Genomic DNA, 14231 nt, shown 5'->3' on the forward strand with positions numbered 1-14231 from the left:
AGAGACTGATTAAGGGTTGTCAGTACTTTGTGGGCAAGTTTTTTTTGTCCCAAAGTGTTCGACTTAAAGTGACATGTTTACATAATATATGACATATTTATTTGTGATCAACAAACAAAAGAGACTGAGAAAGGATTGTCAGTACTTTGCGGGCAAGTTGGTTCTGTCCCAAAGTGTTCGACATAAAGTGACATGTTTACATAATATATGACATATTTATAGCAGAATATATTTATTTGTGTTCAACAAACGAAAGAGACTGATAAAGGGTTGTCAGTACTTGCGGGAAAGTAACTAGCAAGTACATGTAAATGTTACGGTGAACTTTCAGTTTAAATAAAACTACAGTTTGACAATGTTTACCTTTGAGCAAAGGCACTTCAGTTCTTTAAAGCATTATTTTGCTCAAATAATTACTGTTTACCTTATGTTTTGTTTGAATATACAAGTTTCTTTTTGTGATTAAAACAAAATAATGATAAAAACACATCTTCTGTTATTCTCCTTTTATTTACATTTGTTCATGCATATTTATTCAGAAAGAAAAATCACACACCAAACACACTCTAGTAGTTAGGGGGAAAGTAAAGTTACAAAAATGCAAAGGAATTAGCTGTGAATCTATCAAATTTTCAAGGAATTCATTTATACATCTGGCTTCTTCAACCCATGCTGAAACTAAAACTACTACACAACAGTAGGACACAGGTTTGTAAGTGCACAACAGACCACAACCAGTTACAACCTTATCTACAAATGTAACTTCTTCACCATCACATGGAAGTATCATGTTGATGGGCACAGTTCCTGTTAAGATTTTGTATTTTTGACAAACATTCCCGATTACCCTTTCCACATGGATTCTCAGATGTGCTATTTTTCCGGTCTCTTCCACATCTCTAGCAGCTAGCTGACTGTAACCCTTTGTAAAGGCCGGTAGTTTGACTTCTGCACACAACATGCTAACAGAGTCTTTTATGTCGAAACCTCTGTCAGCCAAAACAATATCGCCTGGCAGCAAATTGTTGAGAAACCCACTATGCTGTGTGATGTGTTTGTCACTTGTACGGCCACCCCACCCTTTTGATAGGAAACAAATTGAACCTTTTGGTGTAATACCTATCAAATACTTCATTGTATGATTGTGCTTTTAGCTGAAAAACATTTGTGCACATGCTTTAAGATTAGATGGTTTCTCTGTGAATATCTCAAAGCAGTCAATAATTACTGCTACTTTGTGTCCAAACGATTGCACAAACTGGTGAGGCATAACTTTGTGCAAAGTTTCTCTGTCTGGCCATACAATGGAGCGCTTCAGGTTTGCGTGCAGAAAAGAAATCATTTCACTAAATGTTCTGTAGACTGTCTTTGGTGAAACGTGAAAGAGGTGGGCTAAGCGTTATGCAGGCAAATCCAGTCTGAGGCGCATAAAGGTTAGAAGCAGCATCTGAAATGGACTAAGAATTTTGTTTTGGTCAGGCATAAGGGGCACCAAAAAGTGAAATAAGGCCATAAAGGTTCCTAAATTTGGGAGACCGGTGTAGTACTTTACTTTGTCATCATTATTGTTGAAAAATCCTTCCGACATCCTGTATTTGTCCAGTTCACAACGCAGCTGTCGGTTCTCTTCCAAAAGACGGTTTACTTCCACGTACCTGTCAATGCACAATTTACATTCAGTTTATGTCTCATGTACCTCAGTGTGTCTGTCACCATCTTCAACCTCATGTGTCACCTCCTCTTCAGTGTGTCTGTCACCATCTTCAACCTCATGTGTCACCTCCTCTTCAGTGTGTCTGTCACCATCTTCAACCTCATGTGTCACCTCCTCTTCAGTGTGTCTGTCACCATCTTCAACCTCATGTGTCACCTCCTCTTCGGTGTGTCTGTCACCATCTTCAACCTCATGTGTCATTTCTTCTGTGTATCTTTTTTCCTCAGTGTGTCTCTCACAATCTTCAATCTCATTTCTCACCTTCTCTGCACGTCGTTCTCCCCCATGTTCAGCTGAGTGCAGTGTAGACTTTATTTCCCCCCTCCTGGTTCGTCTTGCAGAGCGTGCAGTGTCAGTCTGTTTAATTTCTGTGTGGCCCAGATGTAGAGATGGTGCCCAGTCTGGGTCGGTGTCCATCATTTCATAAGCAGGTTGGCCTGCATAAAACAAAAATAGAAATGTAATTACAGCAAAACATTGTTCACATAGAAAGAATAAGTACAATAAAGCACTACATTGCTACATATGGCAGTATGTCACTTTTAAGCATAAGGAACCTGATATGTTTAACGCTTAACCTCTTAAAGTATTAACTCAGTCATAGAATTTAATTTTCTTATAATTGTTCAATTCCTTAAATTAGATTTTTCTACAGTGATTTCCAAAATGATAAAAAAAATAACAGTTTCATAAAGCTGAGATGTGGAGTTTTCAAAAATTTAACAAAAATTCTCTACATGAATAAAAATTCTGGAAGTTTTCAAAAAAAAAAAAAAAACAAATAAAGCGTTTTACAAGGGGTGAGTAAATCAGCTGAAGTCAGTTATAACTTCCGTGAATTTAAATTGTTTTTACAATTAGCTTTACTATCAGATTGTAAAATGTTGTACACTCAAAACAGAAGTGTTACATTGAATTAACATGAGCATTTAAAAGCCCAATCAATGATAATCGTAAAGTAGCTTAAAAAGTGCTTACCTTTGTGGAAATGTCGAGAACAAACATACATATACGGAGATATGTTTGCAAAACATATATTTTTGCGTCTCACTGCAGCAACCCAGGCCATCCAACGTCTCTTTGTTATTTCTGCCACATTCTTTCCATATCCTTGCTTCCAGGTGGGAAACTTAAAATATTTGTCGTCGTGATTAATTCTGTTTCCTTTTCGATCGTGCGACTTACTGTTACAGTTCTTAACGCAGCAAGAACGTAACATTGTGTTTGTTTTGAAAATCGCTTAGACCTGCAAACTGCTCTCGCGAACTCTGATACAACACAAATGGCGGCCAACACCCATGATGCAACTCGGCGGTCGCGAGGGTTACGTCACCTGACAAAGACCGATAACACTAAATGATCTGCCCCCCATTGAAGAGAGGCGGTACCGAGGGACAGCAAGAAGGCCAGAGTCAGCAGACCGTAAAGAGCGAGTTGGGGTGTAGGGGACAAGCATGTTGCAGAGATAGGAGGGTGCAAGGTTATTTAGGGATAAAAATGCAAGGAAGAGAATTTTGAATTTAATGCGGTATGCCACCAGGAGCCAATGGAGATCGTACAAGAATGTGGGCAGAACGTTTGGTATGAGTGAGTATTCTAGCTGCAGAGTTTTGAATATACTGTAATCTGGAGATGAGGCTGGCAGGCAGGCCAATGAAAAGAGCATTACAGCTGTCGATGCGTGAGGAGACTAATGCATGGATGACAGTCTCAGCATCCTTGCTACTGATGAAGGGACGTAGTTGTGAAATGTGACGTAAATGAAAGAATGCAGATTTAGTGACAGATTTAATGTGAGACTGAAAAGAGAGTGTGGAGTGAAAGATTACACCTAATTTTTTTACAGAAGTAGATGTTTTAATGTGCAAGCCAGCAATCTCACCGGAGAAACTGGTGGAAATATTGCTGGTAAGTGCTGGGGTGCCAATAAAAATTATCTCAGTTTTGTCCATGTTGAGTTTTAGGGAATTTGAGGTGAGCCAATTATTAATATCCTTCACACAAGCAAAGATATTATCAATTTGGGCGGATGAGGTAGGTGTACATACGGAGTAAAGTTGAATATCGTCTGCATAAAAATGATAGTTAAGACCGTGACGTTGTAGAATCAGACCAAGTGGGATTAGGTATATTGAGAACAATGGTGGGCCTAGAACAGATCCCTGGGGAACACCTCGCTTCAGGGGGACATTAGGTGACTGAAAATCCATAACAGAGATGAAGAATTGTCTATCTGAGAGATATGAAGAGAACCAAGAGAGAGCAGTACCAGAAACACCCAGATCAGAGAGACGTGAGAAAAGTAAATCATGAGAGACTGTATCAAAGGCAGAGCTGAGGTTGAGTAGAAGTAATATAGACAAGGAGCCAGAATCACCAAAAAGCAATAGATCTTTCACTACCTTTACAAGTGCAGTTTCGGTACTATGGAGGGGGCGAAAACCAGATTGAAAAGGGTCCAAGAGTTTACAATCAACTAGAAAAGACTGGAGTTGGGCAGCAACAGTACTTTCCAGTAATTTAGATATGAAAGGTAGATTGGAAATTTTAAAATTAGATAGAATCAAGGGGTCAAGGTTGGGTTTCTTAAGCACAGGTGTGATGGCAGCAATTTTTAGTGGCAGAGGAAATGATGCATGGGTGAGAGATGAATTGATAAAGTGAGAGATGACAGGAGAGATAACAGAGTGGCAGAGTTTCAGGAGAGAGGTAGGAGCAGGATAGAGGTGACATGATGATGAGCTGGATTTCAATATTAGCTTAGAGACAGAATCAGGGGTCGTCAGTGAAAAGCAAGACAGAGACTGACTGGAGAGACATGATGGATGGCTGAGCTCTGTATCAGTGGGAACGCACTGGTGGACAGCATTAGTCTTATCGAGCAGATAATCCAAATAGGAACAGCAAAACAGCAAAAGTTGAAGCTAAGGCCCTTTGAGGTGGGGGGCTAGTAAGCTTATTTATTGTATTAAATAGTGATTGTGGCCTATTGCTTGATTTATTAATTGTAGCAGGAATGAATTTAGAGTGAGCTAAGATGAGAGCAGATTTATATGATTTAAGATGGTCTTGAAAGGCCAAATAATGAACAGTAAGACCGGTTCTCCTATAGAGACTTTCAAGCTGTCTACCAGTGGCCTTGAGAGTACGGAGCTCAGGAGTTAACCAGAGAGAAGTGTGATTGGCGGGGACATATCTGGTCTTAATAGGAGCTTGCTGCTGCAGGACTTCAGAAATAATAGAGTGATAGTTGGACAGTATCATAGATGGGGAAGAGATATTAATGACATCAGAGAGGTTGGAAGAAACAATAGAAGTAGAAAATGACACAGTGTCAATAGCTTTCAAATTTCGTTATGTGAAAATGAAAAGCCGTTTTGACCAGCGTGCTAAACTTTGCAGTTTTGTTCCAGGTGATAAGGTGCTCGTTCTATTGCCAATGTCAGGTTCTGCATTGCAGGCTCGCTATTATGGCTCGTATGTAGTTAAAGAAAAGGTGAGTGAACTTGACTATGTGATTGCTACTTCTGACAGAAAGAAAAAAACTCGGCTGTGTCACATAAACATGCTTAAGCCTTACTTTGAACGATCGTCAAATGTGTCTAGAGAGAATGCTGCTGTTTTAACTGTGTTGCCCACAGAGACTCAGTTGACTAACGAGGTGCTGTCCGGTGCTGAAATTCCTGATCACCGTGCGCTGTCCAGTGCTAATCCGTTGATCACTCCTTTGTCTCCCATTGTTGCTGACAGCGTGTTGTTGGAGGAGGAAGACGTGGAGTTTCCTGCTCCTGAGTTAGTGGCGGGAAGACAAAAAAATTCTGAGATTGTCCAAAACCTTGACTTTTATCTTTCCTATTTAACAGTTGCTGAACGATCGGATGTGGTTGGTCTTATTGAAAATCATCTTGAGTTATTCTCGGATGTTCCTACCCGTACGTCTTTAATTGAGCATGATATTGATGTGGGTGACGCGTTACCAATAAAACAGCATGCTTATCGGGTAAGTCCAGAAAAGCGAGAACAGATGCAATAAGAGGTAAATTTCATGCTCGAAAATAACATCGCTGAACCAAGCTCTAGTCCATGGAGTTCACCCTGTTTGCTTGTAAAAAATCTGACAACACATTTAGATTTTGCACTGATTTTAGAAGTGTAAATGATCTCACCAAGCCTGATAGTTATCCGTTACCTCGTATGGAGGATTGCATGGATCGCGTTGGGAATGCGGTTTTTGTTTCAAAAATTTATCTGCTCCGAGGTTATTGGCAGGTGGGCCTTAGTGACCGTGCTAAGGAAATATCTGCATTCGTTACACCAGATCGTTTTCTAAATTACACCGTAATGGCTTTCGGCCTTCGAAACGCACCGGCCAAATTTTCCAACGTTTAGTAAACCGCATAATTGAAGGCTTGCAGAACAGCGTAGAGTATTTGGATGACTTGGTTATTTATAGCACGTCTTGGTCTGAGCATATAAAACAACTAGAGACCTTATTCAACCGTCTGTCGAGTGCCAACCTCACTATCAATTTGGCAAATTGTGAATTTGGTCGAGCAGCTGTGACTTATCTTGGGAAAATTGTGGGTGGTGGACAAATCGTCCAGTCGAGTCAAAGGTGGAGGCAATTCGTAATTTTCCAGTGCCCACTACGCGCTGTGAACTCCGTCGCTTTTTAGGGATGGTTGGATACTACAGAAATTTTTGTAGAAATTTTACTGTAGTTGCTTGTCCCTTAACTGACCTTCTCAGTCCAAAAGTACCATTCGAATGGTCTGAGGAATGTCAGATGAGTTTTGAGAAAATAAAAGCCATTTTGATTAGTTCTCCAGTCCTATCTGCGCCCAATTTTTCTTCTCCTTTAATTCTTGCTGTTGATGCAAGTGACACTGGTGCAGGTGCTGTTCTCCTCCAGACAGATATAAATGGAATCGAACACCCTGTCTGTTTCTTCTCGCGGAAATTTAATAAACATCACCGAGGTTACTCAACCATTGAAAAGGAGGCGCTCGCACTTGTCCTTGCTCTCCAACATTTTGATGTTTATATTGGTTCTGTTTCGTATCCTTTAATTGTTTACACAGATCACAACCCCTTACTTTTCATTAGTCGGATGAAAAACCACAACCAGCGTTTGATGAGGTTGAGTTTGTTTTTACAAACGTTTCAACTAGACATTCGGCATATCCGTGGAAAGGATAATGTTATTGCGGACGCTTTATCACGCATCTGATAGAATAAATTGTAGTTTTTTTTTCAGGTAAGATGTTTTTTCTTCTCTACAATTTATTCTCTTAAGGTGAAGGGTGTTATGTGGGTCTGTGTTATTTAATTAATTTATTTATTCCCAGTTTGTGCTTGTTGCAATCAAGTACTAGGATGAGTGTTTCTACCCGGCTTATCCAGGATTGGATGATGCCCGTGACGTCACTGGGGATTCCCACTATATAAGGCTGACAGCAATGGCGTCTCTGTCTCTCTCTGTCTTGCAGTCTCTCGCCCTCCCTCAGCTCGGTGGTGGCTTGCGCTCAGGCGGTCTGGCTGGCGGTGCTGCGCAAGCCCAGCGATCATTCATCTAGATGCTGCTCCATTTAATGTTTTGCTCCTGTTCATCTTTTGATTCTTAGTTTGTAATGTGTTAACTAGTTTGTTTATTTTGATACTTTGTTTTGTAGCAGGTAGGGGTTTATTTTTCATAGTCACGTTCTGTTATTTATTTAGTTTAGCGAAGGTAAGCAGTGGCCCGGAAGACTCACCTATTTTTTATTCCTTTTCACGGGAGTTTAGGTAAGATCTGTCCATTTAAAACAGTTTAGTCAGAGACCTGTTTACCTTAGCTTCCCTACCTGTCTACTTGATTTTTGTTAATGTTTTGTCAATTTTTGAAAACTTATGATTCATGGAAAAATAAAACGTATTGACGGAACGTCAATGTAACCATTTCAAACTTCTGTGTCTTTCATATGTTCGGCTCAAACCTTGATTGTTGTTGTTATTCGAGCCAGATTAGAGTTTGGGCCATAACACCCACGATTAGATTGCAGCATCTTAACAAAGTCTGCACTGGAAGTCTCTCTCTGCCATTGCTCATTTTAGCAAGAGCCCTATTGAAACAGGAACAGTAAAGATTCACAATTAAAGTAGTAATACTCTACAACTGGATTTGAATATAATAACAACAATGTGGGGTCTGCTGTGATGGAATGAGTAATTTCACTCGTTTGTGAAATAACAGTTACCTTGTAATCAGGTGCTTAAATGCATTGCAGCTGGCTGCCGTTTGGAGTAGACTTTAAATGCCTTCAGGGGTGCTCAAATAGGGAAAGAACTATGGTTGACAGGAAGGTGGGGTAGCGTGGCCGAGTGGTCTAAGGCGCTGGATTAAGGCTCCAGTCATTTCGGGGGCGTGGGTTCAAGTCCCACCGCTGCCAGGCAGTCCTTTTAGGATGCTTGAGATGACCTCTCTGCTTGAGCAAACAGACTTGCAAAGTGATACTGCATGCTTCCGCTCACATCCAAACGTAGACTCCTTGGCCAAAGTTGAAGAGCTTCACTAGGAAGCTCGGCGTCCTCTCTGCTTCCGTAAAATTGGGCAGAAAAGGGACCACTGCATGGAGTCATCTGGGATAGCATTGCCAAGGGTTCTAAGGCGCTGGTTTTTGGCTCCAGTCTCTTCTGGGGCATGGGTTCTAATCCCTCCGCTGCCAGGCAGTCCTTTTAGGATGCTTGAGAATGATCTCTCTGCTTGAGCAAACAGACTTGTGTAGGGGATCAACCTACGTTTTAATATCGATCAGGGATTAAATAGCTAATTTCAATGAATCGGATCCTGAAGATTCGAATCATTGTTTTGACTCAAATGAGTTAGATTGAATCAGATCAAAAGATTCACACTTTATCTACCATTTGTCCCGCAAATAGAAGACATCGTATCTTACCAATCTTGTTTATATTATTTACGTGGCCAACGATCATAACATAACACAGTATTGGTTTAACTTTTAGCAAGGTAACAAGATCTACAGCTCAAGGCAATGACTTAGAAGCACATAAACAAGAAAACAGTTCTTACAAAATGAGTACAAAGATTTATTGAGCTACACTACGATAAATGAAACTAACTACGTAATAAGCAAACAACAAACAAACACACACATTCACACATACACACAGAGGCAGTTCAGAGGATGCAAAATGAGTTGACAACGTCTTAAATTAATTCTAATACTTCTTGCAAGATCTTAGAATAACACCTGAGAAACCACAAAAGCAGAGATATGGCTTATCTTTAACTGCTTAAGATCAATCTGCACAAGATCAGCAAGAGACAACATTAGTTTGTGTTACTTGCGCCCTTTTTGCTGAAGTCGAATCTCCCTCGCCGGCTGGCCTTGGGGAAACACGGTGCTCCTGATTGGGTAGTTTCTCGCTTCGATGACGTCTATGGGATTCACACGCTCGTGAATGGCTGTTGTCCTGGGTTACCTAGGTGACGGACTGCTGAGAGTCGGTTTTGCGAAAGTTCGTGCAGTTTCGTGAGTCTCGAAACTTAAGAGGTTTGCGTGGAAGTTCGTGGTGACCCAATCGCGTGGCGGCACGGTGTCCGGGCAGGCGAAAGGGGGCAGAGAGCAAAAGCATGCGCAAGGGCCATTGTTTTTAATTTAACTGATTTAATTAATCATTGGCTAGTTAGCCGAAGGGTACTAGAACATCTGCATAGAAGTACTGGTCAGAGGAGCCCGAAATCAATTGGCGCTCTGTTATCCTGATAGTATAAGCCCTCAAGCTAGTTCAATGAATGAGACCATTGGAGATGCCCAAGATTTCAGATTCAACTTGTGTTGACCACTGCAATATGCCGATGAGTTCCTTCACTTGCAAAGTGATACTGCACGCTTCCGCTCACATCCAAATGTAGACTCCTTGGCCAAAGTTGAAGGGCTTCACTAGAAGCTCTGAGTCCTCTCTGCTGTTCTGCTTCCGTAAAATTTGGCAGAGAAGGGACCACTGCATGGATACATCTAGGGTAGTGGGGCTGAGAGGTCTAAGGCGCTGGATTTAGGCTCCAGTCTCTTCCGGGGCGTGGGTTTGAATTCCACCGATGCCAGATGTGGTTTTAAACACAGCCAAACTGCTTGAGTGTGTGCACTCTCAGTGAACGCTGGAACACTCAGTGAACACTCTTCACTAGGAAGCTTTGTGTCCTCTCTGCGTCTGTAAAATTTGGCAGAAAAGTACATTTAAGTACATGAGAGAGTACATTTAAGTTGGCAACTAGTCAGTATAATGTGTTCTTTGAAACTCACGGCAGACTCGTTGGTGTGACAGCAACACATCCCTAAGCTCGAATCTGCTCAGGAGCAAGTGTCTTTCCCACGATTAGATTGCAGCATCTGGTAAGACCAAAGCTTGAAATTTGCATTACGTGAGTGCATGAGACCAATAGAAGATCAAAACATGAGCTATATGGAGCAATCAGTCGCTTTTAGCAACGTCTAATCATATTGTTTTATCCCGCATTTTTTTGCAGCGCTGTACGAAAGAATTTTGCAAGCACAAACTCTAGTGTGACCGCGGCCCAACTTGCTTTCAGATTAACTATGCCCAGCTGCTATATATATATATATATATATATATATATATATATATATATATATATATATATATATATATAATATGAGCCTACCTTAGACAGAGTGGGTGCATTTAGAAGCTGATGTGCTGTGGTGTGGAAGTTTCTGATTAAAAGTTGCTTTCTTGATTTCTTTGTCACTTGATTTGTGCCTGTACCATAACAGATCTCTCTTGTTGTGATATATGTCTTGGTAACCTTTAATGTGTTGTTTTTTGCTCATTGATTCAACTGCATTGAGTGAGTGAGTGCATTTTCCCTCCTTCTCCTGGTTAAGAGATAAAGCTATATAATAGAATTAGTTATATATCAGATAATATAAATAAATTATTAGCAACAAAAGACCAACTTCATAATGATTTTACTGTAAAACACTTTCATTTGAAGAAGAAAAAAAAGATGCTGAAGGACTGAATCAGATATGCATCCAGGGAGTTGCTGACGCATGTAACAAAAACAACATGAACAAAAAGTAGATTGGACCAGTTTCACAGAATTTTTTGTGGCACTGCAGTGCTTCTAAAGGGCTCATTGCTTTAGGGGTATGATTCTTGCTTTGGTTGCAAGAAGTCCTGGGTTCAAATCCCAGACGAGCCCTATGTCGGTCACAGAAAAAGCAGTGATGCTTTGGTGTTTCTGTGTTAATTGAAGCAACTTTTGCTGTGACTTTAGTTAATAAACATTTAGTTGATTTCTAATCTGAATTAGCCTAACCTGTACAATTATAGACAAAAAAGCAGTGGCAATGATTCGGTTGTTAGATTTGTTCATGGATCTTGAACAACGCACCAGCTTTATATGCAAGCACCATTTTTGTGTTTGTACGCAGTCTCTTCTCTGTAGGCACCATGCAGGATTCAAAATGACCTTTCGTGTTAGGAATCTTGTTACCCTTTTAGTCATAACAGGAAATATGGATGACAATGAAGGAAGTTAATGACACACTAAAACATCTCAAGGTTTTCACAGCTACTGTGTTTCATCTACCAAACATTGCTCCCAAGTAGAAGTGAGACCTTCAAGAACGACCCAGATGGGACTTGAACCCACAATCCCCAGCTCCGGAGGCTGATGCCTTATCCATTAGGCCACTGGGCCATGTCACCAGTCTTCTATCAAGGATCTCTTGTATGCCTTCAACAAGATGCCACTGCATGGAAAACTGCACTTTAGGATCTCAATGCCAGTTTGAATTCCGTCAAATAAAAACTAATGGACAAACTTTTTCTTTCTGTAATCATTCACATTCGCGTCTCTGGTTCTGGGGTATGGTTCTAGCGTATAGTATGACCGGTCGTGAGAGTTTCGAATTCCAGTCAAGGCCACTCTCATTAACTTGAAATCACAACCTTTCAGCAGCTATTTTCTTGTTTGCATTTCATCACCATCCACCTAACATGAGACCGTGAGTTGAGAGCCACGGGGTACTTGAAGTCAAGATCTCCATTACCAGAGCTTAGCGGAACCATTTAGTTTCTAACTTGACAGTGAGATTCGAGCAAGATTGGAAGAATCTTAATTGAAGTGTGCAGCAAGTCTGAGAATTCTAAGCTAACTATTATCCTCAGATCATCACACCTAAGCTTCGAGTGGTCAGGATTTTTTCACACAACTTAAAAGTAACCCAACAAACATGACTTGAATCCACAATCTCCAGTTTGGAAGGTTGATGCCTTATCCATTAGGCCACTGGGCCAACACAAGCATTTACTATATCTGTTGTATGACTCAGTAAGTTCTTGTAACTCAGAAAAAAGCACTTTAGGATTCCTATTGCTTTCAGACGATCTGGTGTGTACACCTAATGACAAAAGAGCTTCTCTGAAGAGTTTTCCATTGTCATGTCTTTTTGACCTAAGGGTATGAACCTAGCTTTTTGAAGGTCACACTGGATTGTGCTGCACAGCCAACTTAAAAGGAACTGCATCAAAAACGACCCATATGGGATTTGAACCCACAATCCCCAGCTTCGAAGGCTGATGCCTTATCCATTAGGCCACTGGGCCACTTTTTTTCTGCCTGTAAACTAAAATATGTATCCATGGGGGTTGCTGATGCACGTAACAAAAACAACATGAACAAAAAGTAGTTTAGACCAGTTTCACAGACTTTTTTGTGGCACTGCTGGGTGCTACTTCAGGACTTGTTAGTCTAGGGGTATGATTCTCGCTTAGGTTGCGAGAGGTCTTGGGTTCAAATCCTGCATGAGTCCCCTGGCTGTCACAGAAAGAGCAGTGAAGTGGTGCTGTGCTGTGCTGTCTAGGGTATGTCTATGTTAATTGTAGCACTTTCAACTGTGAAATCAGTTAATGAACATGAAGTGGACTTCTGATCTAAATCAATCTGACTCGCACATTTATACAGACAAAATAGAAGCATCATATTTTGGAACCATTCCTATAGGATAATTTCTACAATATTTTAATGGGATACAATTTATATCTTAATTAAGATATGCTTTTCTATTCACTTGTTAAGTGGTGACGTGTTGGTGACTTATGTAATACTGTTTCCGGGTCCAAGCCGCCACTCGTTTGAGTTGAGAAATTATTTGTTTATGATCACTTTTTATTCATATCACACATTAAAGTTAATTTTTTATAAAGTCAGTATACGCAACAATCTCTGGGCTTGCTGCATCACAAATACCAGAATTTTAACAATTTATAAAAAAATTAATTACTTTCTGGCCATTGTATATTAGGCATGGACATATATGTTGTGATCTTGATTTTCGAAACTAAATCGCTTTGTAAACATTTATTATTACCATTTCACGAGTCTCCCCATTCAGTTGAATAGAGCGCTTGGACCCGGAAGCCACTTTGCATGACGTCTCACTGAACTAGCAGATTGTCTCTCTTAGTTTTGAATGTTTTATGCAGTTTGCTTAAGCTCACCTTCATGTACTTGAGTGTACAGTATTAGTGCACAAATTTCCATACAAACATGTCTATACCAAAAACATATACAATGTCGCTAGACCAAACTGTGGGCTGGCCCACTCGAAACAGAAGTTCACTGTGGGCCCAAAGCAAGTCCACACAAAGAGGAGTGTATATGGCCACACTGGGCGAAGTATAGCTATACTGGGGCACAGTATCTGGGTCAGAAGTATGTCCTATAAGCATGCTCTGTGGGTATTTAGTAATTAACAAAATAGTAAGGTCCCACTAATACTAAGTTGAGTCCAGGCACAAAATGTGCCTATAAGGTCCCAGTAAAGCACTTATATGCAGGGCCATTGTGGCTTTAACACAGAACAAAACTAGTTCACTTCTACTATGTAGCAAAATAGCACAATATCACTTCAACTGCATAATTACATATTTTGAAAGCATAAAGAAAAATCAGTAATAAATGAAGCATCTAAAAATATAAAGACAACATGGACTATTTTTCAAAGGTTTGGGACAAAACTGCTTTAGTTTATAAAAATGCAAATATAAAAGTAACCTTGTAAATAATTATTCCTTTTTAATATGTTAACTTTTCAATTTGAATATGTTAAAATATAATTTATTCCAATGATGTCAAAGCTGCATTTAAGGCATTTGCGTCCGACATGAAACCATTCAAATGATTTGGTGCTTTAAAAACATTTAGATTTTTTATTGATTCAAAACTACTCATGCATTTTGACTATTTTTTATGTTTTGTGTTACAATGTAAAAGTTATTAATGTCACACACACACACACACACACACACACATATATATATATATATATATATATATATATATATATATATATATATATATATATATATATATATGATAAAACAGAACAACTATATATAACATTAATTTATAAATCTGTCCTCTCAGGGGCATCAATATACTTATGTCTGATCACTGATCTTCTGCTCTTTCCATCACCCTGTGTCT

The 14231-nt window shown here is 39.9% G+C and overlaps 3 non-coding genes and 1 pseudogene across 3 annotated transcripts; 1 reads left to right on the plus strand and 3 right to left on the minus strand.

Moving 5' to 3' along the window:
• Positions 1-620: 620 nt before the first annotated feature.
• On the minus strand, positions 621-1672 carry LOC137491426 (uncharacterized; annotated as a pseudogene).
• A 6388-nt stretch (positions 1673-8060) lies between these two features.
• trnal-aag (transfer RNA leucine (anticodon AAG)) lies at positions 8061-8142 on the plus strand. Its single transcript has one exon. It is a non-coding gene; the product is annotated as a tRNA-Leu (tRNA).
• A 3226-nt stretch (positions 8143-11368) lies between these two features.
• trnar-ccg (transfer RNA arginine (anticodon CCG)) lies at positions 11369-11441 on the minus strand. Its single transcript has one exon. It is a non-coding gene; the product is annotated as a tRNA-Arg (tRNA).
• Positions 11442-12276: 835 nt separating this feature from the next.
• On the minus strand, positions 12277-12349 carry trnar-ucg (transfer RNA arginine (anticodon UCG)). The gene has a single exon. It is a non-coding gene; the product is annotated as a tRNA-Arg (tRNA).
• Positions 12350-14231: the final 1882 nt, after the last annotated feature.

Source organism: Danio rerio, chromosome 4 (genome assembly GCF_049306965.1).
Source record: "Danio rerio strain Tuebingen ecotype United States chromosome 4, GRCz12tu, whole genome shotgun sequence".
In the NCBI taxonomy this organism is placed as follows: Eukaryota; Metazoa; Chordata; class Actinopteri; order Cypriniformes; family Danionidae; genus Danio; species Danio rerio.